At 45.2% G+C, this 25937-nt stretch overlaps 1 protein-coding gene and 1 long non-coding RNA gene across 2 annotated transcripts in view; one reads left to right on the top strand and one right to left on the bottom strand.

Moving 5' to 3' along the window:
• LOC308480654 overlaps positions 1-7245 on the bottom strand; it is a 635674-nt gene extending 628429 nt beyond the window's left edge. Inside the window, exon 1 of the long non-coding RNA XR_013988192.1 lies at positions 6752-7245. This is a non-coding gene — a long non-coding RNA (uncharacterized lncRNA). The remainder of the gene's footprint in view (positions 1-6751) is intronic.
• NIBAN1 (niban apoptosis regulator 1) overlaps positions 1-25937 on the top strand; it is a 98703-nt gene that overhangs the window by 21327 nt on the left and 51439 nt on the right. The window lies entirely within an intron of this gene.

Below are 25937 nucleotides of genomic sequence, written 5' to 3'. Positions count from 1 at the left end.
TTCTCAATCTCAGAAGCCAGAACAATGAGGGATCGCTGCGCAGCGAAAGCAGCAATCCCTCTTGCTGTTCTGGCTTCTGGGATAGCTGCGCAGCCTGCATTCGCTCCATAAGACGCACACACATTTCCCCTTACTTTTTAGGAGGGAAAAAGTGAGTCTTATAGAGCAAAAAATACGGTTATTCTGCACCTAAGTTGCAGAATACATCTGCCCTAGTTTCATATGCAACTCTGTTTTATTAGGTTCAACTGGAGGACATTATTGCACTCGGGGTTACATTTGAATTTTCTCAATGATGGGTGAAATTGCTTTAAGAATTAATTGTTGGCACCATGTTGAAGGAAAGGAGATGCAGCAACAGTATACAGCTGAGCATCTTATATCACTTCAACAAATACCCCTCAAGCACCTTCTTTTCCTGCCACTCATCTAGTTTATTAAGACATCTAAAAGGGAACTCCCAATTTATTTATTTTTAAACTTATTCAGATCTGTGGGTGGATTAAAATATTTATACCTGAAGATGAAAAGGACTAATGATTAAGCCTTAGATTAATCTTCACGGCGCTTCATAAAAGCTAAGCCTTACATCCTGTTCCAAAGACGGGTATTGCCCTGGGCATTACGTAATGGGAAGTGCAAAACATGTCTGAACATGCAGAACCCAGGGCAAAACCCGTGGGGATTCGAACTGCCGACCTTCTGATTGGCAAGCCCTAGGCTCTGTGGTTTAGACCACAGCACCACCTGCTCCCTCCTAACTTTCTTAATAAAGGTAAAGATACCCCTGACCATTAGGTCCAGTTGTGACCGACTCTGCGGTTGTGTGCTCATCTCACTCTATAGGCCTAGGGAGCCGCTGTTTGTCCACAGACAGCTTCCAGGTCATGTGGCCAGCATGACAAAGCTGCTTCTGGCGAACCAGAGCAGCACATGGAAACGCCGTTTACCTTCCTGCTGGAGCGGTACCTATTTATCTACTTGCACTTTGACGTGCTTTCAAACTGCTAGGTTGGCAGGAGCAGGGACTGAGCAACGGGAGCTCACCTTGTTGCGGGGATTTGAACCGCCGACCTTCTGATCGGCAAGCCCTAGGCTCTGTGGTTTAACCCACAGCGCCACCCGCGTCCCTAACTTTATTAATAGAGAGCCTTAAACTTGGATAAGCCCACAGGAAATATATTCAGCCAAACTTGGACTTGCACCCAGAGCTTTGGCACAGGAAACAACATGGGAGAAGGCTAGAGCAAAGTCACATCAGCCAGACGAAAACCTTGAGATCTGTTGCAAACTTCTAAGAGGCAAGAATTCTAAACAGAGAAAGTGATGCCATACCCCTGAAAACATAACAATTACTCTAGCCTCCGGTCCCCCTGGCCCAATCATAATATGCTGCAGTGAGAATTGGAAAGGATACAGAATTTATTCCCTTTCCTGCAGCAATACATGGAACACTCCTTCCTTTCTTCTGTCTCACTTTGAGGATGATGGTGCTAAAAGAATTCAGATGGCTTCGCCAAACTGCTACACTGCACCTAAAATTCTGGCATAGGATTCTAGGATAATAGCAGCATACAGGGCCGGCACAACTATGAGGCAAGATGAGGCAGCCACCTCAGGGGCAGCAGTTCCCAATGTAGATCTCACTCGCCCCTTCTTCCTAGGCGGGGAAGGGGAGTACCATTTTGTGGTTCGCCTCAGGTGACAAAATGTATTGGGCGAGCCCTGGCGGCACAGAATTTGCAGGCAGCACAAAAGGTGCAATATTAAACCTTCCCAGCAGCTTCAACAGTGGGATGCCACTAGAAATGGCCTATCTTCAGCCATAACAATTATAGATGGATCAATACCATCCCACTGAGATAATAAATAGATAATAATGTATACCCCGTCCATTGGGCTGGGTTTCCCCAGCCCCTCTGGTTGGCTCCCAACAGAATATTACAAACACGATAAAACATCAAACATTAAAAACGTGCCTAAACAGGGCTGCCTTTTTGTTGTTGTTGTTGTTTAGTCGTGTCCGACTCTTTGTGACCCCATGGACCAGAGCACGCCAGGCACTTCTGTCTTCCACTGCCTCCCGCAGTTTGGTCAAACTCATACTGGTAGCTTCGAGAACACTATCCAACCATCTCGTCCTCTGTCGTCCCCTTCTCCTTGTGCCCTCCATCTTTCCCAACATCAGGGTCTGTCTTTAGATGTCTTCTAAAAGTCAGGGCTGCCTTTAGATGTCTTCTAAAAGTCAGGTAGTTGTTATTTCCTTGACATCTGGTGGGAGGGCGTTCCACAGGGCGGGCGCCACTACCGAGAAGGCCCTCTGCCTGGTTCCTTGTAACCTCACTTCTCGCAGTGAGGGAACCGCCAGAAGGCCCTCGGTGCTGGATCTCAGTGTCTGGGCTGGACGATGGAGGTGGAGATAAAAAAAATCCTTCCAGTAGCACCTTTAAGACCAACTAAGTTAGTTCTTGGTATGAGCTTTCGTGTGCAAGCACACTTCTTCAGATGAAGTGTGCTTGCACACGAAAGCTCATACCAAGAACTAACTTAGTTGGTCTTAAAGGTGCTACTGGAAGGATTTTTTTTATTTTGACTATGGCAGACCAACACGGCTACCTATCTGTAGATGGAGGTGGAGACGCTCCTTTAGGTATACTGGGCTGAGGCCGTTTAGGGCTTTAAAGGTCAGCAGCAACACTCTGAATTGTGCTCGGAAACGTACTGGGAGCCAATGTAAGTCTTTCAAGACCGGTGTTATGTGGTCTTGGGTTATACTGACCCATGCCATGGAGTCCTCGATGATGCATTTTGTTTTGTTTGTTACTTGTTGCCTGGTTGCAGAAAGGAAAATGTGAAGCTCCATCATGAATGCTGCACCAAACCGAGCGTAATTCACCCTCACATAAGTTGCACTTGGATACAAGTGGGCTTCTCAGTGTAAACAAATACTCCAAAGCATATCTTGTGTGAGTTATAATTCTGTGTGGTAAGTTGAGTAAGAGCTTGCGGCTTGAGAGTTATTAAGCTTTTACCCTCCCCACATTGCACGCCTGATATTTTTGCAACAGGAAATGTGGTCAACTGAAATATTCTGCTTTTCCTGTAAGAGTCGACTCTAGCAGGTGTTAGTTTCATTAACACAAGAGCAGCAGAGGGCCGTACCCTAAGGAATAGTGTTAATCAGATTAAAATCTTCAAGGATTCTAAAGGATCTTAAGTCCCACTGAACCTTGCCTTCTGCAGTAAGATTGGCTGGAATGCAAGCAAATAAAACTGCATCCTATATAATCAGGTAGCTGAAGAGATTATCTCAGCAAATGAGGCCATCCCATTTTGCCAATACAAGAGGGAAGGTGATGGGGTGGGGGGACAATAAAGGGGAGGACAGGAGAGATGGGGAGAGTGGTTCTTTCTCATCCAGCAATTCTGTCTCTTAAAAATCTACATTTCTTAGCCCAGTTCCAGAACCCACCCTAAGTGGGAAAATAAAAATCTGCCCAGGAGGGAAGATTTTCAGGGGGTAGGAAAATCAGTGGACCACCCTCTCATTCTCCTTTGCGGAAGCCGCCTCGTGAGCATTGCAAAGCAAGAAAACAAGAAGTTGGCAGCCCCATTCTTTCTCTTGTGACATTTTCTTTGTTCCTCAGAAATAAGATGCTGCCAAGCGTCTAGAAGTGGCTGGTTGGGCGATGGGTACTGTGGACCTGGACTCCGGGCAATGTTGCCGCTGGCATGTGTGGTTTGGGGAGAGGCAGGGCAGTGGCATATTCACAGCACCCCTTCCTTGCCAGCCACACATTAAATAGTTTTGTGTGGTGCAGTATGGAACATTCTTCATTAAAATGAAAAAGTTGCTGCTTTCTGTCACCAGCTTAAGACTTCACCCAGTAATTTAAACTGGTATGTTCAGGGCTTGTTGCGTGTAGAGGTCCCCAAGACACCCCTACCCCAATAACTCACACATCACACAGAATTTTTTTTTAAGGTTTTTGGCTTATTTTTGGCCACAACCTTATTAACATACATGGATGTGAGTGGTTGCTTAGGCATTGGTTAGGACTATCTGTCCCCCCGCCTTGGGGCAGAACTGACTTCCGGATTCCAGCGGAAGTCAGTGAGGGGAAACAATATTGGGGAGAACTGGGTGCTGGAGGAGACTCTTGAGAGTCCCATGGACTGCAAGAAGATCAAACCTATCCATTCTTAAGGAAATCAGCCCTGAGTGGTCACTGGAAGGACAGATCCTGAAGCTGAGGCTCCAATACTTAGGCCACCTCATGAGAAGAGAAGACTCCCTGGAAAAGACCCTGATGTTGGGAAAGATGGAGGGCACAAGGAGAAGGGGACGACAGAGGACGAGATGGTTGGACAGTGTTCTCGAAGCTATCAGCATGAGTTTGACCAAACTGCGGGAGGCGGTGGAAGACAGGAGTGCCTGGCGTCCTCTGGTCCATGGGGTCACAAAGAGTCGGACACGACTAAACAACTAAACAACAACAAAGGAGGGTTCGGCAAAACTCCTGTCCATTTCTTTCTGTGCTTTTAAATGCCTCCTATGCCTCCTTTTAAACAAAATCCAATATGGTGTCCCACTTTTGGCACGAAGGTCTGCTGCTCTTAAACGAAATGGTTCTCAAGCATTCTGCTCCCTACTTGAAGCAGCTGGAAATGACTGAGGTTCGACTTTCGCAAAACATTGTTCCTGGGGCAGAACCAGTCCCAAAACACGGCCGAGGGAGAAGACAGAATAGATGGCATAATTAACTGGCCCTTAATGAAGTCAGTAATTAGCTAATACCTCTCGGGAAATTGCTATATACTTTTCCCACTGCCTTTTCCTTGCGGGAAAGAGTTCCGTATAGGCGTCAGCTCTGGAGTCGTTGTTAAGCTTCCTGATTTTAGGTAGGATTTGCTGATCTAGGTACCCTGACTTCTCAGGCACCATACATTTAAAGCAGGCATCCTGTCCGAAGCATCTTGGGAACTGTAGTTTGTTAAAGGTGGCGAGAATTGTATCTCTCAGGGTTATTTGGGAGAAGCAATGTGCTTTCAATGTTCTTCTCTCAGCGGAGGTTTTGTCTTTAATATTTCCCCCTTCCCACCCCCATGTGCTTCTCAGGCTATTTTTAACCACCACCTGTAATTTCTTTCCCCAGTCTCCTTTCTCATTCAACCTGTGCCTTGTTCCCCCATACCCAAACTGACAGTTTCTTCCAGCCCTCCTCTCTGATCCTTTCACATTCACTTCCCCTGTCACAGCCTTTCTCTCTCACCCCCTTCCTTTCTGTCCAAGTTTATTTACAGTTGTGCCCCGCAAGACGAATGCCTCGCAAGACGAAGAACTCGCTAGACGAAAGGGTTTTGCGTTTTTTTTAGTCGTTCCGCAAGACGAATTTCCCTATGGGCTTGCTTCGCAAGACGAAACGTCTTGCGAGTTTGTTTCCTTTTTCTTAAAGCCGCTAAGCCGTTAATAGCCGCTAAGTCGTTAATAGCCGCTAAGCCACTAACAGCCGCTAAGCCGCTAACAGCCGTGCTTTGCAAGACGAAAAAACCGCAAGACGAAAAGACTCGCGGAACGGATTAATTTCGTCTTGCGAGGCACCACTGTATTAGCAACATTGAGCAGCAGCGTTTTATCTTTTTAAAATAATTTTAAGATTAAATTTTACATTTTTATCATACTAACAACATATCAAATCACAAAAATGGGGGGGGAAGTTCCCCAAATCCCCCCCCCCCCGATTTCCCTCAACTTCCTCTTCTGGTATTTTATACATTAACTCTCCCTGCTTGCTTTATTATACAGTGGTACCTCGGGTTAAGAACTTAATTCGTTCTGGAGGTCTGTTCTTAACCTGAAACTGTTCTTAACCTGAAGCACCACTTTAGCTAATGGGGCCTCCTGCTGCCGCTGCACGATTTCTGTTCTCATCCTGAAGCAAAGTTCTTAACCCGAGGTAATATTTCTGGGTTAGCGGAGTCTGTAACTTGAAGCGTATGTAACCTGAAGCATATGTAACCCGAGGTACCACTGTATCTTCATATTGAGTTCTTTATATTAATTATTATTACCTCTTATCATTTTCATATCATCTTTATACTTTCTGTATTGGTTTTTGTTAGTTGCAGGTGTTCACTCAAACCCTGCTAGTGAGTCAATTTCTTTACATTGCTTCTGTAGGTACAACATACCGTATTTTTCGCTCCATAAGACACACCTTTTCCTTCTTAAAATCTAAGGGGAAATGTCTGTGCGTCTTATGGAGCGAATGTGTGGTCCCTGGGACTGGGGGGGACGGACGCAGGCTTCCCCCGCCAGCCCCGGTCTGCTCTTAGGGGCTGGCGGTGGGGGAAAGCTGGGCTTCCCCCCACCGCCAGCTCCACAAGCTCGGGGAGCAGCAGGAAGGCTTCCCACAGCCTTTCCGCTGCTCCCCAACCTGCTCTTTGGGGCTGGTGGGGGAAAGCCGGGTTTCCCCCACCGCCAGCCCCGGGGAGCAGCGGGGAACTCCCGCTGTGCTCTGGAGGCTTTGGGTTGCCTTCACATAAGGCAAAGGCAATGTGGGAGAGGAGGAGCTTCGCAGCACCCCTTCAGCGAAGCGGGAGGAGAAATGGAAGGGGCTCCGTTTTTCCTGTCGCTTTGCTGAAGGGGCACTGCGCAGAGAGGGGGAGAATTTTTTTTTCTTGTTCTCCCCCTGCAAAACAAGGCGCATCCTATGGTCGGGTGCGTCCTATAGAGCAAAAAATACGGTACAGTGGTGCCCCGCAAGACGAATGCCTCGCAAGACGGAAAACCCACTAGACGAAAGGGTTTTCCCTTTTGGAGGTGCTTCGCAAAACGAATTTCCTATGGGCTTGCTTCGCAAGACGAAAATGTCTTGCGAGTTCCTGCGGGTTTTTTCCCCTTCCCCCCCCTTTTTCCCAAGCCGCTAAGCCGCTTATCAGCTGATCCACTAAGCCGCTAAGCCGCTAAGCCGCTTAACAGCTGATCCGCTAAGCCACTAAGCCGCTTATCAGCTGATCCGCTAAGCCGCTTAACAGCTGATCCGTTAAGCCACTAAGCCACTTAACAGCTGATCCGTTAAGCCACTAAGCCGTTTATCAGCTGATCCGCTAAGCCCGCTAAGCCGCTAATAGCGCTAAGCCGCTAAGCCGCTAATGGGCTTGCTTCGCAAGACGAAAAAACCGCAAGACGAAGAGACTCGCGGAACGGATTCTTTTCGTCTTGCGAGGCACCACTGTAAATGGTCTCTAAGTCTTTCCATTAGCTTTGCCATTTCGGTACAGTGGAACCTTTACTCACGACCACAGTCCGTTCCGGACGCCCGTCCTTATGGTGAAATGGGTCGCTGGTAGAAGTGCCGTTGTACGCAGGTGCATTCGGTGGCAGCTGCTTCTGCACATGCACAAATCGCGGCAAACCCAGTGTTTACTTCTGGGTTTGCCGCGGTCACAACTTGGAACGGGCCTAAGTAGAGCGGGACGTAAGTAGAGGTTCTACTGTATTTTCCATCAGTTTTTGTAGCCATTCTTCCTTGAGTCGGTACTTCATCGGTTTTCCATCTTTGCGCTAGAAGCATCCTGGCCGCAGTTGTAGCATACATGAAAAGTTTCTTCTTCTCTCTTGGCAGATCTTGGCCCGAAATGCCTGATAAAAAGGCTTCTGGTCTTTTAGCAAAAGTTAACCTGAACATTTTCTTAATTTCATTATAAATCATATCCCAATATGATATGATACGAGCAGCGTTTTATCTCCATGGGCGCATCCTCTGGCCCTTTCTCCTCAAACGAGGCCTTCCGACCACCTTCACACAGCATGCAAGAAGTTCCTAGCGCTTATCATATGTGGTGGGAATGTAAAAAAGTAAAGAATTTCTGGGAAATGATATATAATGAGATGAAAAAGACGTTGAAATACATATTCTTAAAAAAGCCGGAAGCATTTTTACTTGGTATTATAGGTCAGGACATTAATAGGCAAGATGTTAAATTGTTTTTATATGCAACAACTGCGGCAAGAGTATTATTAGCCCAGAAATGGAAACAAGAAGAAATTCCGATGAAAGAAGAATGGCAGACGAAATTAATGGACTATGCAGAACTGGACAAAATGACAGGAAGGATTCAAACCTGCAGGACCAGAGATTTACAGAAGATTGGAAGAAGTATATGAATTATTTGAAGAGCAACTGTAATCAACAAATTACGCTAGTAGGACTACAAGAAGTTTTGTAAGGAGAAATATACGAAGTGTTACAAAGTATAAAAAGATAGAGATATTGGTTATGAGTTTGAAATGAAATAGGGAAGATAAGAAATGCATACTGAGAGATTAGATTGGAAAATTTTCAGACAGGATTGATGGAAGTCAAAAATTTGAATAAGATGTAAAAGTATGTTTAATTACAGTACTGTTGAAAATGACATATTCAAAAAACTAATTAAAAATTATATTAAAAAAAGAAGAAGTTCCCAGCGCTGGCACTGGTCCAGGCAAAAGACTCTGGCATGGGCAGGGAGTGGGGCAGACAGGTGAGGAGCCACTGGGCTATGGCCCCATTGGAGAAACAAACGCACTGTAAAGGATGTAAAGCAATGCTAGATTGAAATGGGCTTTGGTTTTATACAAAATATGGACCTGGGTCCAAATTGTGACTTTGCCGTGCTTTAAAGCTTTCCAGTGCTAGCTAAGGTTGAAAAATCCAGTTTTGTAACTTAAGGTTCCATCTGCAATCAGCAATTTAATCCACTTAGAAAGAGGAGAATGGTGACATCTGTAAAACCAATATAGTTTTCCTCCTAGGATCAGCCAATTACATTTCCAGCTGTTGGCTAGCCTAAGACCATTTTCCTGTTACAATAACTGTGGAATGTTAAAAGTCTAAAACTATCATTATGGCGATTAGAAATGTTTTTCCTATAGTGTATTTTCTGATGCCAAATAGAGATCTACAATTCGGGGGAAATGACTTGGGAGAGCGAGCGGCAATTTAGGCCCCCTGAGCAGTATGCAATATAATCTTAAATTTATGTTGGTTGAGGCTTACTAAACTCTAGCCCCGGGCTTGTTGATAATAGATTTTAGCTTTTCAGTATTGTTGTCTTTTGGTGAACACTACAAATTTGAGTTTTTTTCTGAGCATCTTGAAAGCTCCTGAAGCAAGTACAAAGTTGTTGTTATGCTTTTAAAATCTCATGAAACAAGTCAGATTAAATCAAATAAACAAGGAATATTCAGTGTTATATTGGAGGGGATGCCAGGAAACAGGGAATTATGTTCACATGTGGTGGGGGTGTAAATATTTACTTTTGGGGGGGGGGGGCAAAGGGTGTTTAAGGAGATAACAAAAATCACTGGATTAAAGCTGACCAAAAGTCTAGAGGTAGCATTATTATCAATTTATGATGGGGTGGAAGGTTCACAGGATATGAAAGACTTGCTCACAAATTTATTGACAGCTGCACGAATTATGATAGCTAGGAAGTGGAAGGGGCAAGCAGAATATAAAATGGAAGAATGGTATAAAGAGGTGTGGGGTATAGCTATTAATTATAAACTAACATGTGCCATTAAGGTAAGACAGGGAATATGCAGGAGTAAATGATTTTGAGGAGATATGGAGGGTGTTTGTAGAATTTGTACTGTTAAAACGGAAAGGCGTCAAACCATCGCAAGAGGTGTTGAAATTTTGGGAGGTTGGACAGTTACAATGGAATGGTCTCGAGGGTGGGGCGCACATTTTTATTCTCATTTATTTATGATTATTACTGAGTAAAAAATAATAATCTCATGAAACATCGCTTCTCCTGTGGTTTTTGGTGCCTCACTGGGAGCCAGAATGTGCTGTAGCTTTCTCAGTGCTTTTCTCTTGGCTACCTTATCCTCAAACTCTGCTCTGAATTTGCCGAGTAAACATTGGGACGCGGGTGGCGCTGTGGGTTAAACCACAGAGCCTAGGACTTGCCGATCAGAAGGTCGGCGGTTCGAATCCCCGCGATGGGGTGAGCTCCTGTTGCTCGGTCCCTGCTCCTGCCAACCTAGCAGTTCGAAAGCATGTCAAAGTGCAAGTGGATAAATAGGTAACATTCCGGCGGGAAGGTAAACGACGTTTCCGGGCGCTGCTCTGGTTCGCCAGAAGTGGCTTAGTCATGCTGGCCACATGACCCGGAAGCTGTATGTCAGCTCCCTTGGCCAATAAAGCGAGATGAGCGCCACAATCCCAGAGTCGGCCACGACTGGACCTAATGGTCAGGGGTCCATTTACCTTTTAACTCCAACCACCGTTTTCCTGGGTGTGAACTTCCATGCCCCCAAAACCATTCAACTCTCAAATTGAATTTTTAGACAGCCTGGGAAATGGGACTGCTACCAGCCAGTTAGGAAAGCCAATTATGGCCAAAGGTTCCCACTTGTAGTTTTTTCCCCATATCCCTTGGACAACCTTCAGCCTGCCAAATGATGTTGGACTATAACTCCCTAATACAGTGGAACCTTGGTTCTCAAACATAATCCGTTCCAAAACCAAAACGTTCTAAAACCAAGGTGCACTTTCCCATAGAAAGTAATGCAAAGCGAATTCATCCGTGCCAGACTTTTAAAAACAACCCCTAAAACAGCAATTTAACATAAATGTTACTATTGATCCATAAAATGAAAGCAATAAACAATGTACTGCAGTCACACAATCCATCAGTAGCTGAACTGGGTTCCATGTACTGTAGTATAAAATAAATAAGACAGTATTGTAGATGATAAAAGTTAAAATTAATTTTTTTTCTTACCTGCACTGTTGATAGTCATTGTTTGGATGAGGGGCTTTTATCCATTTCCACAGCCACACAATCAATCAGTAGCTGAACTGGGTTCCACACAGTCAGAAAAACAAATTGAGCAAAAAAGCCTCAAAAACAAAAACGCAAAATAAATAACAAAAACAAAAGCGCCAAACTTAATCAGTTCTGGAAGTCCATTTGACTTCTGAAATGTTCAGAAACCAAGGCATAGCTTCTGGTTGGCGCAAGTGCCCCGGAAACCTTAGCTGACAGCTGCATCGGATGTTTGGTTTCCGAAAAACGTTTGAAAACCGGAACACTTACTTCTGGGTTTTGGAGTTTGATAATCAAGGCGTTTGAGAACCAAGGTACCACTGTACCGGTAATTTGCCATGCTGGCTGCCTAGCCTTGTGTTGCAGTAAGTTTGGGCAGTGACCTAAGAGACTCTCATTTTAATCCTAGAACTGACCTTGACAGAGGACTTCTGCTTACATTTTTAAAGTCATAAACCATCATTTGATGCTGTAGGCATCAGGTGATGACTTGGCATGTTTGAACTGTCCCTTAAAAGTTAACTGTTCCTAAGTGCTCTTATAAGGGGAAAGGGCTCAGCCCCTAGCAATATGCCATTCCCATTGTGCATGGAAATGTTTTAAATTGTATTATGCACATGGAATGTGTATAAGGTATGCACAGGGGACAATGATGTGCAAATTAGGGGCAGTTCCATAAAATATTTTTCAGTGTGACTAACAGCCTTCCTTCCTTCCACTGTAGCTGAGTGTCACTCACACACCCCACTTTAGGAAGCACTGGTGTGGCAATACCGCCACAACTACTGCCCTGCTAAAACCACTGTACCACAAAGAGCATCTGAGAAAAACGGGAAGGAAACTCAAGAGAACTAAACTGGCCTGATGCTAAGATCTTTGTTTGTGGCAAACATTATTTGCTCTGGAAACAGTGTTCTGAACATAAACAGATTTATTCCAATCTGGATGACAAAGAGATTTTGAAATGTGCCCGATGCACAACTCATTAGTTTTTATACAGAGTTTTATTTACTACACCCTGCTCTCCAGCTGAACTTCCCTGTTCAACATCCTATATACAGTGCTACCTCGGGTTAAGTACTTAATCCGTTCCGGAGGTCCGTTCTTAACCTGAAACTGTTCTTAACCTGAAGCACCACTTTAGCTAATGGGGCTTCCTGCTGCCGCCGCGCCGCCGCCGTGCAATTTCTGTTCTCCTCCTGAAGCAAAGTTCTTAACCCGAGGTACTATTTCTGAGTTAGCGGAGTCTATAACCTGAAGCGTATGTAACCCGAGGTACCACTGTTTCGTATTCCTCTTTCTTGACTGCTACTCAGTAAAAACTCGTGGGTAGAGCTGAGGTCTTTCTCCTGGGAAAACTGAAGTCTTGAACTAGCAACGCCAGGAGCTCAACTTAATATTGTCAAGACATGTGCTCTACCACTGATGCGCCATGTGTCCTTCTCTATTCCTTTAATAAAAAGTTTTAGGGTTATTGAACAACACGGCTCTTAGAGTCAGGTGCAGCCGCCTAGAACACCTAACGGACCCTATTAAAACCTTCAAAGGAGTCAGGCAAGGGTGCCTATTGGCCCCTCTACTATTTAATTTCTGTCTAAATAACTTAGTATCTGCACTCAATGACTCAGAACTCCACCCGCCGAAGCTTGCAAATTGGCATATTTTGGTCCTGCTATATGCCGATGATGTGGTAATTCTATCTAGAACCCCCATTGGACTCAAAAGAGCACTAAGAAAGCTCGCAGCATACTGTGATTCTGAATGTCTCAAAATCAACTATCAAAAAACCAAGATACTCGCTTTTGGGGAAAAACCAAAGCTTAGAAGCTGGGAACTCCAAGGCGATAAATTAGAACAAGTCACAAACTACAAGTATCTAGGAATTGGTGGTACAGGCCTCAGGAACCAACAAACTACGCATAAACTCCATCGGGAGTTCAGCGGGAAAAACTGCAAATTGTAAGGGTTATTGAACAATCTCAAGTGTTCTAAAACCAGGTGGGTCTTCTGCACTGGAGCTGATGTGAGGCAGGACATTGGCAACCTTTTTTTTTTTTACATCCTGCCTCCCCTTTCCCCAGTTAGTTTCTGTCTCGGAGTGTTTCATAGTTCCTTTATCTTTACTGTGATTTGACTGTACGTGCCTTTTTTAAAACAAAAAGCATGGCAGCAGAGCCAAATTTGCTGTTGTTTATTTGGCTCCCTTTGCTCCAGCTGAAGCTGTGCTGTTGTTACTGTTCCAGAGCTATATTTATGCAATTCTCCCCTGTGTGCGCAACTCTCGTTATTTGGCAGATAGGTGACCAATCTTTCTTCCACAAGACAAGGAAATACAGATGGCCTGAGATGGATTTTGCATGCATAAGGAGCTGTAGTGGAGAGGAGGAATTTGGCACTGTCCGATTCATTCAGACGAATTCAGATGGGGAGAATCCATCTGGAGAGGGCTTGACAATTGAAAGGAGTGTTGTCTTGGCTCAGTCTATTAAAAGGGAAGTGCAAACATAGGAGTATTACATAAAAAGAGCTCTCCTAGACTCTGGTCCCACAATGTGTTCTTTCAATGGCCAGCCAGATTGCATCTAGATTCTGTACAGGGTTTTTTGTTTTTTGCACACATGTGAGAGGTTTACAGACAACACAAAGGAATGAGAAATCCAGTCTAAGCCACGTTCCCTCTGGACATCCTTTTTATTGTGCATTCGGGATGCTTTGTGTATTTAACAATATCACATGTGCTCTGGCCTTCAGGTTGATTTGCACCCTTACAACAGGTAAAAAAGTAAAGGACCCCTGGACGGTTGAGTCCAGTCAAAGGCGACTATGGGGTTGCGGCGCTCATCTCGCTTTCAGGCCGAGGGAGCTGGCGTTTGTCCACAGACAGCTTTCCGGGTCATGTGGTCAGCAGGACTAAACTGCTTCTGGTGCAATGAGACACTGTGACAGAAACTAGAGTGCACGGAAACGCCGTTTACCTTCCCGCTGCAGCGGTACCTATTTATCTACTTGCACTGGTGTGCTTTCGAACTGTTAGGTTGGCAGGAGCTGGGACAGAGCAACGGGAGCTCACCCCGTTGTGGGGATTCAAACTGCTGACCTTCTGATCGGCATGTCCAAGAGGCTCAGTGATTTAGACCACAGCACCAACCGCATATATACTGAAACTTTTCGTACCAGAAATGTTCTGGACACACACACACACACACACACACACACACACAGTGTCTACTCTAGCCATCTAACTGAAACCGTATCAAGGATTTACTGCCCATGCTGGGCTATGGAGCTTCTCTTTCCCAGACTTTGAGTACTATGCCAGTTCTTGTTTACTGAACTACCATGTAGAGATGGAAGTATCGGTCACATTTCAGTTCTTTTAGGGCAGGATTTAACCCTGGCCAGTGGAAGCCCATGCAAGGACGTCCACTAGTGCAACAGGGCTTCTTCTCCTCTCCTCCCCTTACACACTCCCTGTGCCCCCCAAATTGGCTTAAGGCAGGGGTCTGCAACCTTTAAGACAAAAAGAGCCACTTGGACCCGTTTCCGAAGGAAAAAAAAACTGGGAGCCGCAAAACAAGCCAAATGTAAATAACCACACATTCTTCCCCTTCCCCCATTCTCTCTCTTTTCCCTGAGTCTATTTCAGATAGCAAAGAGGGGTATGGTACCTCTCATATCCATTTTTTGCAAAGCACCATGTGCATAGAGGGCATTATACAAATTAATACATAGAAAAGTGTCTGTCCCTCCCTGCAGTTCAACTCCCTCTCTTTTTACTAACAGAACATATCCATTCCTTCTGCTGGTGCAACTTTCTCATCATTTCTACATAGCAGCATTTATAAACCAGTGCCAGAGAAACTGGGTGAAAGGAAGGTGAGAGGGAAGAGATATGAATATTTATGTGTGTATATGTATACATACATACACCTACATAATTACAGGTTTGAAGAGCTGGTAAGCAAAGGAATCTGTGGTGCTTTCCATGGGATCCGGGGACATGTCAGCTAATACTCTTCCCTTTCTTCTTCATTTGCTTGTCTCTGCAGCAAATCTCGAGGGGGAAGGGAGAAGGGCAGGGATTGCATAGGCACGAGAGAACGGGGGAAATCCCGCATGCAGGATTTTGGTGCCTAACAGCCCCCCTGACAGGGAGGGCGGGCCCATTTTGTGGTTCACCTCAGGTGCTCTCCCTCAACTCAGCGGCCGCTCAGAAGCAAGGCACGGAAAAAGGATCCTGAAGCACCACCGCCACCCCTCTCTCACACACACACAAACCCCCCCCCCCGCCCTGCCATTTCCCTCAAGCGCGCGCTCTCTCCCTCGCCTCAGGTGCCTCGCGCGCGGGGCTGAGGAGAGCATGGCCTGGGTGGGCGGCTCTCGACGTCACGCGGCGCGCGGGCTGCCGCGACGGCGAAAGGGAGCGCGCCCTGGCGCGCCTTCCTGCCACCGCCCTCCTCCTCTTCTTCCTCGCTCCCTGCACCATGAGGGAAGAGGCGCCGCCGCCGTGAGCTGCTCGGCCGCTTCCTCACCGTCCTCCAGACGAGGCGTCCCCCTTGCCGCCGCCCGTCCTACCCCGGGGGAAGCTATGAGCCATGAAGCCGCCTGGCAGAACTTCCCTCCGGCGGCAGAAGCAGCAGCAGCCCTTCTCCGGCCGCCGCCGCTGCCTCCTCCTCCATCCCAGCAGCCGCCGCCGCCTTGCTTTGCCCAGCTCAGCTGCCCAGCTCCATCCCCCTCCTCTTTCTGGCGCTTCTGCTTTTCTGCTCAGGGTCCCCGAGGATCTGCGGAGCCGCGGCAAAGGTGTAAAAGAGCCGCGGGTTGCCGACCCCTGGCTTAAGGGGATGTTGAGAGAACCCCCAGAACAGTGTGTGGGCAGATTATCCCATCAGGCAATCGGAAATGCTTGCACCAACTGAGAGACCTGCTTAGTGCTACGCCGAATTCCTCTCTGTTTCTCATTTTTCTGATCTTAAATTCAGTACTCCACATTTCTTCAGCAATTCACAGTTGCTGTCCTCATGAAAATCCACCGGTGTTTTACCGTGAATTTGTCCTAAGAAATGCATTTTTGTATGTAATTTTGAGTAACGCACACAGTGTTGCACGCAGTTTCCCCATATGTAATGTGTTTCTGTAGGTTATTTTCACAAATACATTCATTTACTGCTCAGTTTCCCCTAATATATGCATTTTGCAGACTTTATTTGCATTGCAAAATTCAGGTAAGTGCAAAGGCTGCAGGATAGCTGTGTTTTGGTTCCTGAATTATTTCAGAAAGTGCAAAATTTGGTAGATTGGCATTTAAATGCAAACTGAATTTCTCACCCATTCCTTCTGCCCGGTAATCTGAAACAGGGTTTTTTGTTATCTCCCTACCTTAAGAATCTGACCGTATCTAACTATTACCGTCTGTTTTCTAAAGCCAGATTAAATGTTTTCCCTTCTGAAGAGCTGAGAAGAAGATTGGCTGGTGTCCTATACCAAGATAGGCTGTGCCCATGCTCCTAGGATGTTGAATGTGTGGAACACATTTTATTGCATTGTCGTCTGTGTAAACAGGTTAGACAGCGTCTAATCAATCCTATACTAACAGAACAACCTGAAATTGCTGACTCATTTAATGTCAAGGTTCTCCTTGAGGATAAATTTGATACTACCACAGTGGCTCTGAGGAGGCAGTAAAAATCAGAAATCAGTACGTATAGGTTAAAGCTCCTCTGTTGGCTAGCAAGGCCGATTTTACACCTTAGTAACTGTTGATTACTATTATTTAGTATTGTTGTACAGTCGTACCTTGGATCCCGAACGCTTTGGTACTCGGAGGTTTTGGCTCCCAAACACCGCAAAACCGGAAGTGAGTGTTCTGGTTTGCGAATGTTCTTTGGGGCTTCCGATTGGCTGCATGAGTTTCCTGCAGCCAATCAGAAGCTGTGCTTTGGTTTCCAAACGTTTTGGAAGTTGAACGAAATTTTGGAACGGATACTGTTAGATTTCCATGGTACGACTGTACAGTGGTACCTTGGGTTACATACACTTCAGGTTACATACGCTTCAGGTTACAGACTCTACTAACCCAGAAATAGTACCTCGGATTAAGAACTTTGCTTCAGGATGAGAACAGAAATCATGCTCCGGCGGCTCGGCAGCAGCAGGAGGCCCCATTAGCTAAAGTGGTGCTTCAGGTTAAGAACAGTTTCAGGTTAAGAATGGACCTCCAGAACGAATTAAGTACTTAACCCGAAGTACCACTGTATTGTGTATTTTGGGTCCATAGACCTCAATAAGTGTGTGTGTGTGTGTGTGTGTGTGTGTGTGTGTCTGCTCATAACAAACGAACCTCAAACCATAGGTTAGGAAGCTGGCTTATTAAACTAACCAAGAGTTTGTTTTGAACCAAAATCCTTGGTTTCAATGCAAACGCTAAGCCCAGGGTTAAGTAAAAGTGAAACCATGCCAGAGACTTTCTCCTGATCATGTGGAATGAGGGGAAGTATACAAACCTGATACTTTGCTTGGGCTCATTCCATGTAGCACTGAAACACATCTTGGCACCGTGTGTGAATGTGTCTCATATGGTGCTTGTTTACTCCTTCCCTAGTCATCCAGGGATCCCCTTTGCCCTTTAGGTCTTGGTTCTTTGGAGTGGCATGCATGCGCTTCTAAAGACTGTAACTTTGCTCTTGGCTTGAAAGGAGTGAGGAGGTTTGGATTCCGACCAATTTTGGTCTATTTTCACTTAAACCATGTCTGCAAGACTTGTTCTCTAATTATAGCGAAAACTTGGCTTGGCTTTCTGCCCAGGGTAAAGCAGCGATTCTCACCCTTGTGGGACATTCCTAAGGCTGGGGAGTTTCCAATCTAGCACGCATAACAAAAATGAAAGGGTGATGAGATTGTATGCAGCGTGAATTAGAGCCCAGGGTCACATTCTGTGACGCCCTAGTGAGTAAGTGTGGGAAGAGGAGGCGGAGAGCAAGTCGATTTAGAATGTCATTTTAAAGAGTAATGAAGCGCCTTGCTAGAAGCTCAGCAAGAACCTGAAATCTACCCATCGACAGCGTATCAAGACTTGTAGGACCCTTCGTTTATAAAGCCACATATTCAAGATGAGAGCTGGACCATAAAGAAGGCTGGTCGCCGAAGAATTGATGCTTTTGAATTATGGTGCTGGAGGAGACTCTTGAGAGTCCCATGGACTGCAAGAAGATCAAACCTCTCCATTCTGAAGGAAATCAGCCCTGAGTGCTCACTGGAAGGACAGATCCTGAAGCTGAGGCTCCAATACTTTGGCCACCTCATGAGAAGAGAAGACTCCCTGGAAAAGACCCTGATGTTGGGAAAGATGGAGGGCACAAGGAGAAGGGGACGACAGAGGATGAGATGGTTGGACAGTGTTCTCGAAGCTACGAACATGAGTTTGACCAAACTGCGGGATGCAGTGGAAGACAGGAGTGCCTGGCGTGCTCTGGTCCATGGGGTCACGAAGAGTCGGACACGACAAAACGACTAAACAACAAATTCAAGATGCCAGACCTCTATGGGGCTGCTGTTTGTTCATACTTAACTTCACATTTTTAGAAGAGGAAACCAAATACCTTTGCTTTCAGCGAGCAGAACCTTTTGCGGCAGCACTTTCAGAGAAGCTGTTGGATTTCGTTGAGTACTGGAAAAGAAAACACATCTTGTTCCTCTGATTTATGCACACGGGCTTAAGATTGGCTCAAGAAGTTCTCTAGAATAGCGGGAGAGGGGATAAAATTTGGACTTGGCTTTCATTATCCTGATGGATTTTCCACATGGGTGGAAGTATTCAGACGCAAACCACAGCAAAGGCCCCATGGTGATAAGATAGAAGCAGCGCTCGCATGTGATGGTTAGCCAGACTTTCTGACTTATCGTGGTTTATGTAGATTTTAGAGCAAGCAGTGTGCTAATGGACATTGCCCCATCACTCCCACTTCCATTGGCATTAATGGGATAGTGTGGAACCAAAAATTAAGAAAATTATCATGATCAATAAATCAGAAAGCCTTAGAATCGGGTTACATCTAAACTACAAATTATGGGTTGTTTGTCCCCAACAAGCCATGACTTCTAGCCAGCCGTAGGCAATGGTTTGTCACTTACAGATTGTGGCTTGTTAGGAAGCAACAAACTACGGCGCCTGCCTCCTCGTTGGTTTATTTCCATATTGTTGGAGGAGCAAAGCGGAAGTGATCATGCACAAGCACATGGCTCATTCCTGATAAAAGTATGGCTTCTTGTCATCTGCAAAAGCAGCCAGCAAGGTATTTTGTGGAGGCCATTACAGTATATATGGGTGTGAGGGTGAGTGCAAAAGTGGCTAGCCGGAAATGCTGTTTCACTTGGGACTCCTAATGAAGTTCTTAGGAGAGGAGATCTCCCCTTCCTTCCAGTACCCAGGACAAAGGTTTGAGCTTTTAGTAAGAGCCAAAAGGCTCTTAGCCTATGGAATCTTATCTGCTTGGTTCTCCTATTATACAAGGCTGCTGATTGCTCTCATATAGAATTAATCTGAATGGATTTGACTGAGCGTGGATAAAACAGATTTGTTGTTGTTGTTTAGTCGCTTAGTTGTGTCCGACTCTTCGTGACCCCATGGACCAGAGCACGCCAGGCACTTCTGTCTCCCACTGCCTCCTGCAGTTTGGTCAAAATCATGCTGGTAGCTTCGAGAATACTGTCCAACCATCTCGTCCTCTGTCGTCCCCTTCTCCTTGTGCCCTCCATCTTTCCCAGCATCAGGGTCTTTTCCAAGGTATCTTCTCTTCTCATGAGGTAGCCAACGTATTGGAGCCTCAGCTTCAGGATCTGTCCTTCCAGGGAGCACTCAGGGCTGATTTCCTTCAGAATGGACAGGTTTGATCTTCTTGCAGTCCATGGGACTCTCAAGAGTCTCCTCCAGCACCATAATTCAAAAGCATCAATTTTTTGGCGATCAGCCTTCTTGATGGTCCAGCTCTCACTTCCATACATCACTATTGGGAAAACCATAGCTGGGAAAACCATAGCTTTAACTATACAGACCTTTGTTGGCAAGGTGATGTCTCTGCTTTTTAAGATGCCGTCCAGGTTTTTCATTGCTTTTCTCCCAAGAACAGATTTACAAGAAGCCATAATCTTACAATGCAGTTTGCTTACGGCAGTGGTAGGCAGCTCTCCCCACCCCCTGCCGCCACCTGTATGACTTCACATTTTCTGCTAGGAAATAGGGACTTAGCGTTGACACTTGTGAAAATGAGGCACAGTGTACATTTTGAAATAAATGGCAGAAAATGAGTCTATCTAGAATTTCAGGTTATAGCTGTTCAGCCACGTGAAGCAAGTACACACACGCCACAGCCAACGTGTTGCTGTTTTCCAAACTACATCTATTAGAGCAGCAGCAGAAATATATATATTAAAAAATGGCGGTATTGATGGGATTGTGGTTTTTGCTTTGTACTCCTCTTTAACCAGTGGAGGTACCAGGGGAAGAGATCAAAGTGACAGAAGAAGTTTTGGCTGTTTCCTGTGTCCGGCTGCTGTTAAAGACTGGGGAGTTGAAGCAGAAAAGAAACTGGGAACTTTATTCATGCTTTCAGCTCACAGGGAATGAAATCGCTCAGGGAGGGGGAAGAATTTCATGAATTCAGCAACTGCCCCAGTTTTGTATTGTAAATGATTGATGCAAGCAATCAGCCCATGTGACTCATGACTCAGCCATGTTTTATTTGTTTTTGTTTTGTTTTGAGCAGCAAGGTGGAAGAGGCTGACAAATCAGAATAACGAGAAGGAAGGCTGTAAAAACCTCAGCCCAGTATGGCAATACACTATTCTGCACATGCGATAGGCGAGACCAATATTTGTGTGCGTTCAGAGCAGGCATAGGCAAACTCGGCCCTCCAGCTGTTTTGGGACTACAATTCCCATGATCCCTAGCTAACAGGACCAGTGGTCAGGGATGATGGGAATTGTAGTCCCAAAACATCTGGAGGGCCGAGTTTGCCTATGCCTGGTTAGGAGGAAGGAAAAAACTCAGTTAAGAATATCACCACAGGACCAAATCATCTGAACTATTAATAAAGCAATGAATATTTAATCCCACCCACGGGATTTTCTCCTCATGTGAATCTTGCATTGATGGGTGTTTCACATGCTTTCAGCCGTCAAAAATGAGCCAGTTGGTGTGGCTGTTTTTTAGAGCTGCTTTTTCATCTCTGGTGAGGTGTGTTTTGGTGTATTTAAATACTGTGAAGTATTGAGGGGAAACCTAATCAAGATGTTTTATAGATGGTGCTTAACATCTATCAAAATAGCTAAAATGTATAAGACAAAAACAAATTTGTGCTGGAGGTGTGGTGAAACAGAGGGGACACATACATTTTTGGTGGACCTGTGAAAAAATCAAAAGCTTCTGGAACACATTATATGATGAGCTTAAAAAAATGTTTAAGTATAACTTTATGAAAAATACAGAAGATTTTCTACTAGGGACAATGGACACAGGTATAACAAGAGAAGATCAGAAAATATTCCTCTATGCCACAGGAGTGGCAAGGATCCTAATTTCTAAAAATTGGAAAAAAGAAACTATGCCAACAAAAAAGGAATGGCAAGATAAACTGTTAGACTATATTGAACTAGCTAGATTAGCAGAGACAATTAGAGATCACACTAGACAAGAGTTTCAAAAAGCATGGGGAAAATGCAGAGAATACTTCACAAAACAGTGCCCTAAAATACATACCTGGAGTTGTTTCGATTAATGTCTGCAGGAGACTTTGTGGATATTTAAGTTATAATTAGAAAAACCTTAATAATTATTCATAAAGGAAACAAGTCCCGGAGAGCCCATTTCAGACAGTCATTTCCCAACCCGATTGAGAGATGCTGGTGATTGAGCCTGAAACTTTTATTCATGCAAATCATGTTGTCTGCCATGGAGCCTTGGCTTTTCCCCTTTGGACTCTGGCCATCGTTCCCCCCGAAGAGATTTTCGCCTCCCGGAGCTCTTGGCGTTGCTTTTCCCTCCCCAGGCTAGCTACAATCAATCCAGCCAAGTGGACTAATGGAAAAACTTGGCTTAGCTTCACCTCAAACAACTCTTAACATCCATACCAAAGAATCAGGACTAAATTTGGAAATGGGATAAGGAGGAAGCTGGTTTGTCAAGTTTTTGGAAATCTGAAGGAAAAACAAAGCATGAGCAAGAATGAGTAAACCTCTTGTTTCCCGGGCCATATTCTTTTGCAAAGTTACTTTGGTTTAATAAACACTTTCATGGGCTGTGAATCCTTTACTTTTCTCACTGGTAGAGGACATTCCCAATACGTAATAATATTATTGTACATGGTGTCTCCTCCCTTTGGTGTGGCTCATCGGTGTTGGTTGAACGCAACATATAATTCCAGTCCTCAAAATTGAAGGATACATATCAAGGAGGAATTTGGCCCGTGTGCCATCATCCAGTTTTAGCCAGAGCAGGAAGTGACAGAGTGTCCTAACTACAGATGACCAGATGGATAACATGGTATTCCCTGACCCCTGTCAAAGCTTTCAGGTCAAGCTTGCTCATTTGCTTCAGTAGCAGGGAAACTCTTGATTGCTTCTTCCTTACCCCACCCGGCCACAATCTGTCAGGATCACTTTCCGACAATACTTTGTTGTTGTTTTGTTGTTGTTTAGTCGTTTAGTCGTGTCCGACTCTTCGTGACCCCATGGACCAGAGCACGCCAGGCACTTCTGTCTTCCACTGCCTCCCACAGTTTGGTCAAACTCATGTTGGTAGCTTCGAGAACACTGTCTAACCATCTTGTCCTTGAGCACTCAGGGCTGATTTCCTTCAGAATGGGGAGGTTTGATCAATACTTTACTCATGGTTTAAAGTAGGGTTGTACATTTTTATTGATTTTATCTGTTTTCTGCTGTAAACCGCTTTGTTCTGCAGAGAGACGTTTCCCTTTCTCAAGTTTTTTCTATAACCTGGTTGCTGATGGTGAATGATAGATATTTGGCAATTGAGCAACCTGTCTAATATTTTTATCTAAAGCCCCCTTGAAATGTGTCTCGAAAGACATTCACCTGCAGCGTGGGAGGGAAATTTGTTCACAAAGAAGCATATTTAATATGGCAGCAGGGGTGTTTGTTTAGAATTTCACAGTGTTGGACTCGTGTTGCTTTGAGACCGCCTGCCTGCCTGCAAATCCCTTCTGCCATCGCTTCCTGCACATTTGGGAATAAACGAGATGATTGCACAGATCATAAATTTCCCAAGTGTTCTCTGCCCCAAAGGAAACCATAGCGGCTACTCTGGACTTCCCACCGCTCAGGAAAAGACAAACACAAAGTGTGGAAATGAGATCCAGAGTGACTTGAGGCCCTTTTTACAGAATGGAAGGCAAAACGTTATGCTGCCTAAAATCTCCTTGTCTTAAGTGGACTAGTAATGCATTGCCCATTGTGGCAAAGCCAAGCCAATCCTAATGGAGCTTCTTGTTGGAAGGTGGGGATAAAAAGAAAAATCAGTACAGTGGTACCTCGGGTTAAGTACGTAATTCATTCCGGAGGTCTGTACTTAACCTGAAACTGTTCTTAACCTGAAGCACCACTTAGCTAATGGGGCCTGCTGCTGCTGCCGCGCCGCCGGAGCACGATTTCTGTTCTCCTTTTTAAAAGCGTTTATTAATTTTCCAATAAGAACATCCAATTAACATATCAAATCAAATCCAATAAAAAAGTCCAATTGTCTTCCAAATTGTAATGATTTTTGTTTTCATCCTGAAGCAAAGTTCTTAACCTGAAGTACTATTTCTGGGTTAGCGGAGTCTGTAACCTGAAGCATATGTAACCTGAAGCGTATGTAACCCGAGGTACCACTGTAATAATGAATAATTGCTCATAGTAAAGAGCTCCTTATAAGGCTACTAAAGAGACTGATAAATGAAAATGCATTCATTCAATCATGCTACTTCCCCATGAGCTAAAATGCTGAGGTTACCATAGGAATGGCTTGCAACCAATAACAGATGGGGATATTTTCCTACCGCTGAGCCACAGATAGGGAGAGAGAGAGAGACTCGAGATGCAGAAAGCACTACAAATGTCTTTGAGACCTTCAATTATCTCTGCCGTAAAATGCAAGGATGCAGAGCCTACCCAAATAACAAGGGGAGAGAGCACAATGGAAGTGTTTAAACAATTTGAAACAGCTGCAAGGAAGAAATACTGTAAACAGCGGCCAGATGTAGTAATGTCTCTTAAAAAAAAAAAATCCCAATAAACTATGCAGCTTCATGTTTTCCATATGTAAAAAGGCTAAGAACCTTTTCAGAAGGCTGATGGAAAGGGCTGACAAATGTGTGCAAGCGAGAGAACCTATGGAGGAGTTTCGGTGAGAGGGGCAACTGTATTAACAGACTGAGCGCCAAAGGAAGATACACCTTCAAAGTTTTAGAATATAGAATATAGCATGGATATTATTGCTTTGTGCGTGTGGCTTTCAGAAACTGTGGAGAACTTGCTAATAAAACTCCAAAATTTTACTTCTAAAATTTTACCCTCTGATTGCACAGAAATATTTATTAATACGAATGATTACTTTTAAATAGAAATCGTGTGTAGCATTTTATATGGCAATTTATGGTGCCTGAACAACCCTTCACAATCCTGTCATGTAGATTTTTGCAGTCTTCCAGATTCCCTGGTGCCTGGGTGGGAGAGGATTTGCCTAAGTCTTAAGACTACTTCCTGTAGTCTTAGACGCGGGTGGTGTTGTGGTCTAAACCACTGAGCCTCTTGGGCTTGCCGATCGGAAGGTCGGCGGTTCGAATCCCCGTGACGGGGAGAGCTCCCGTTGCTCGGTCCCAGCTCCTGCCAACCTAGCAGTTCGAAAGCACGCCAGTGCAAGTAGATAAATAGGTACCGCTCCGGTGGGAAGGTAAACGTTCCGTGCGCTGTTCTGGTTTCGCCAGAAGCGGCTTAGTCATGCTGGCCACATGACCTGGAAAAAACTGTCTGTGGACAAACGCCGGCTCCCTCGGCCTGTAAAGCGAGATGAGCGCCCCAACCCCAGAGTCGTTTGCGACTGGACCTAACGGTCAGGGGTCCTTTACCTTTCCCTTTTTTACTTCCTGTCAGCTCATGGCAAAAGTGAGTTTTCTGATCTAAGAACTCCTTGATACAAACTCTGGGGGAAAAAATGCTACTTGCAAATGTGTGTGATGAAATCTTAATTGTGCCCCCCCCCCCCCCAAATCAGCCTCTGGATTTTAACCAGAGCAGCAGGAGAGAAAGTGTATTTAACTCTTTGATTGTTGACTCTTTCAGATAATCTGGCAAAGCCACGGCTGTTCCAGATGGCTTTTAATTGTTTCCTTGTCTTCGTTAACTTTTGCGATGTTACCTCCATGAATGGTATCTGTGTGGGTGGGTGAGACCTTTAGGATTTTTTGGGGTAGTTTTATATTGGATGTGTTTTACGCTCCATATGGTGTTTTATTCTGTAAGCTGTTTTGAATTCACCTTGTGAGAAAAGGCAGGATAGAAGTCAATGAATGACTGGATGAATGCTGTTCTCGACCCGCCATTTCCTCACTCGGATCTGCCTCCTCAAATTGCTTTCCCCTGTGACTTAGAGCAGTTGTTAAGATAAAGGGACCCCTGACCATTAGGTCCAGTCGTGACCAACTCTGGGGTTGCGGCGCTCATCTCGCCGGCGTTTGTCCGCAGACAGCTTCCGGGTCATGTGGCCAGTATGACTAAGCCGCTTCTGGCGAACCAGAGCAGCGCACGGAAACGCCGTTTACCTTCCTGCCAGAGCAGTACCTATTTATCTACTTGCACTTTGATTTGCTTTCGAACTGCTAGGTGGGCAGGAGCTGGGACTGAGCAACAGGAGCTCAACCCGTCGCGTGGATTCGAACCACCGACCTTCTGATCAGCAAGTCCTAGGCTCTGTGGTTTAACCCACAGCGCCACCCGCGTCCCTAGAGCAGTTGTTACCCTTGTACAAATTCATTGGAAACAGGACAACCGTGGGAAAGACCATAGCTCAATGGTAGTAAGAGCTTCTGCCTTACGTACAGAACACCCCAGGTTCTCTAGGTAGGGCT

The sequence above is a fragment of the Podarcis pityusensis genome (genome assembly GCF_964106645.2).
Source record: "Podarcis pityusensis genome assembly, chromosome: 6".
Taxonomy (NCBI): Eukaryota; Metazoa; Chordata; class Lepidosauria; order Squamata; family Lacertidae; genus Podarcis; species Podarcis pityusensis.
Note: the sequence above shows the minus strand (reverse complement) of the source record. Positions and strands in the feature narration are given on the sequence as shown.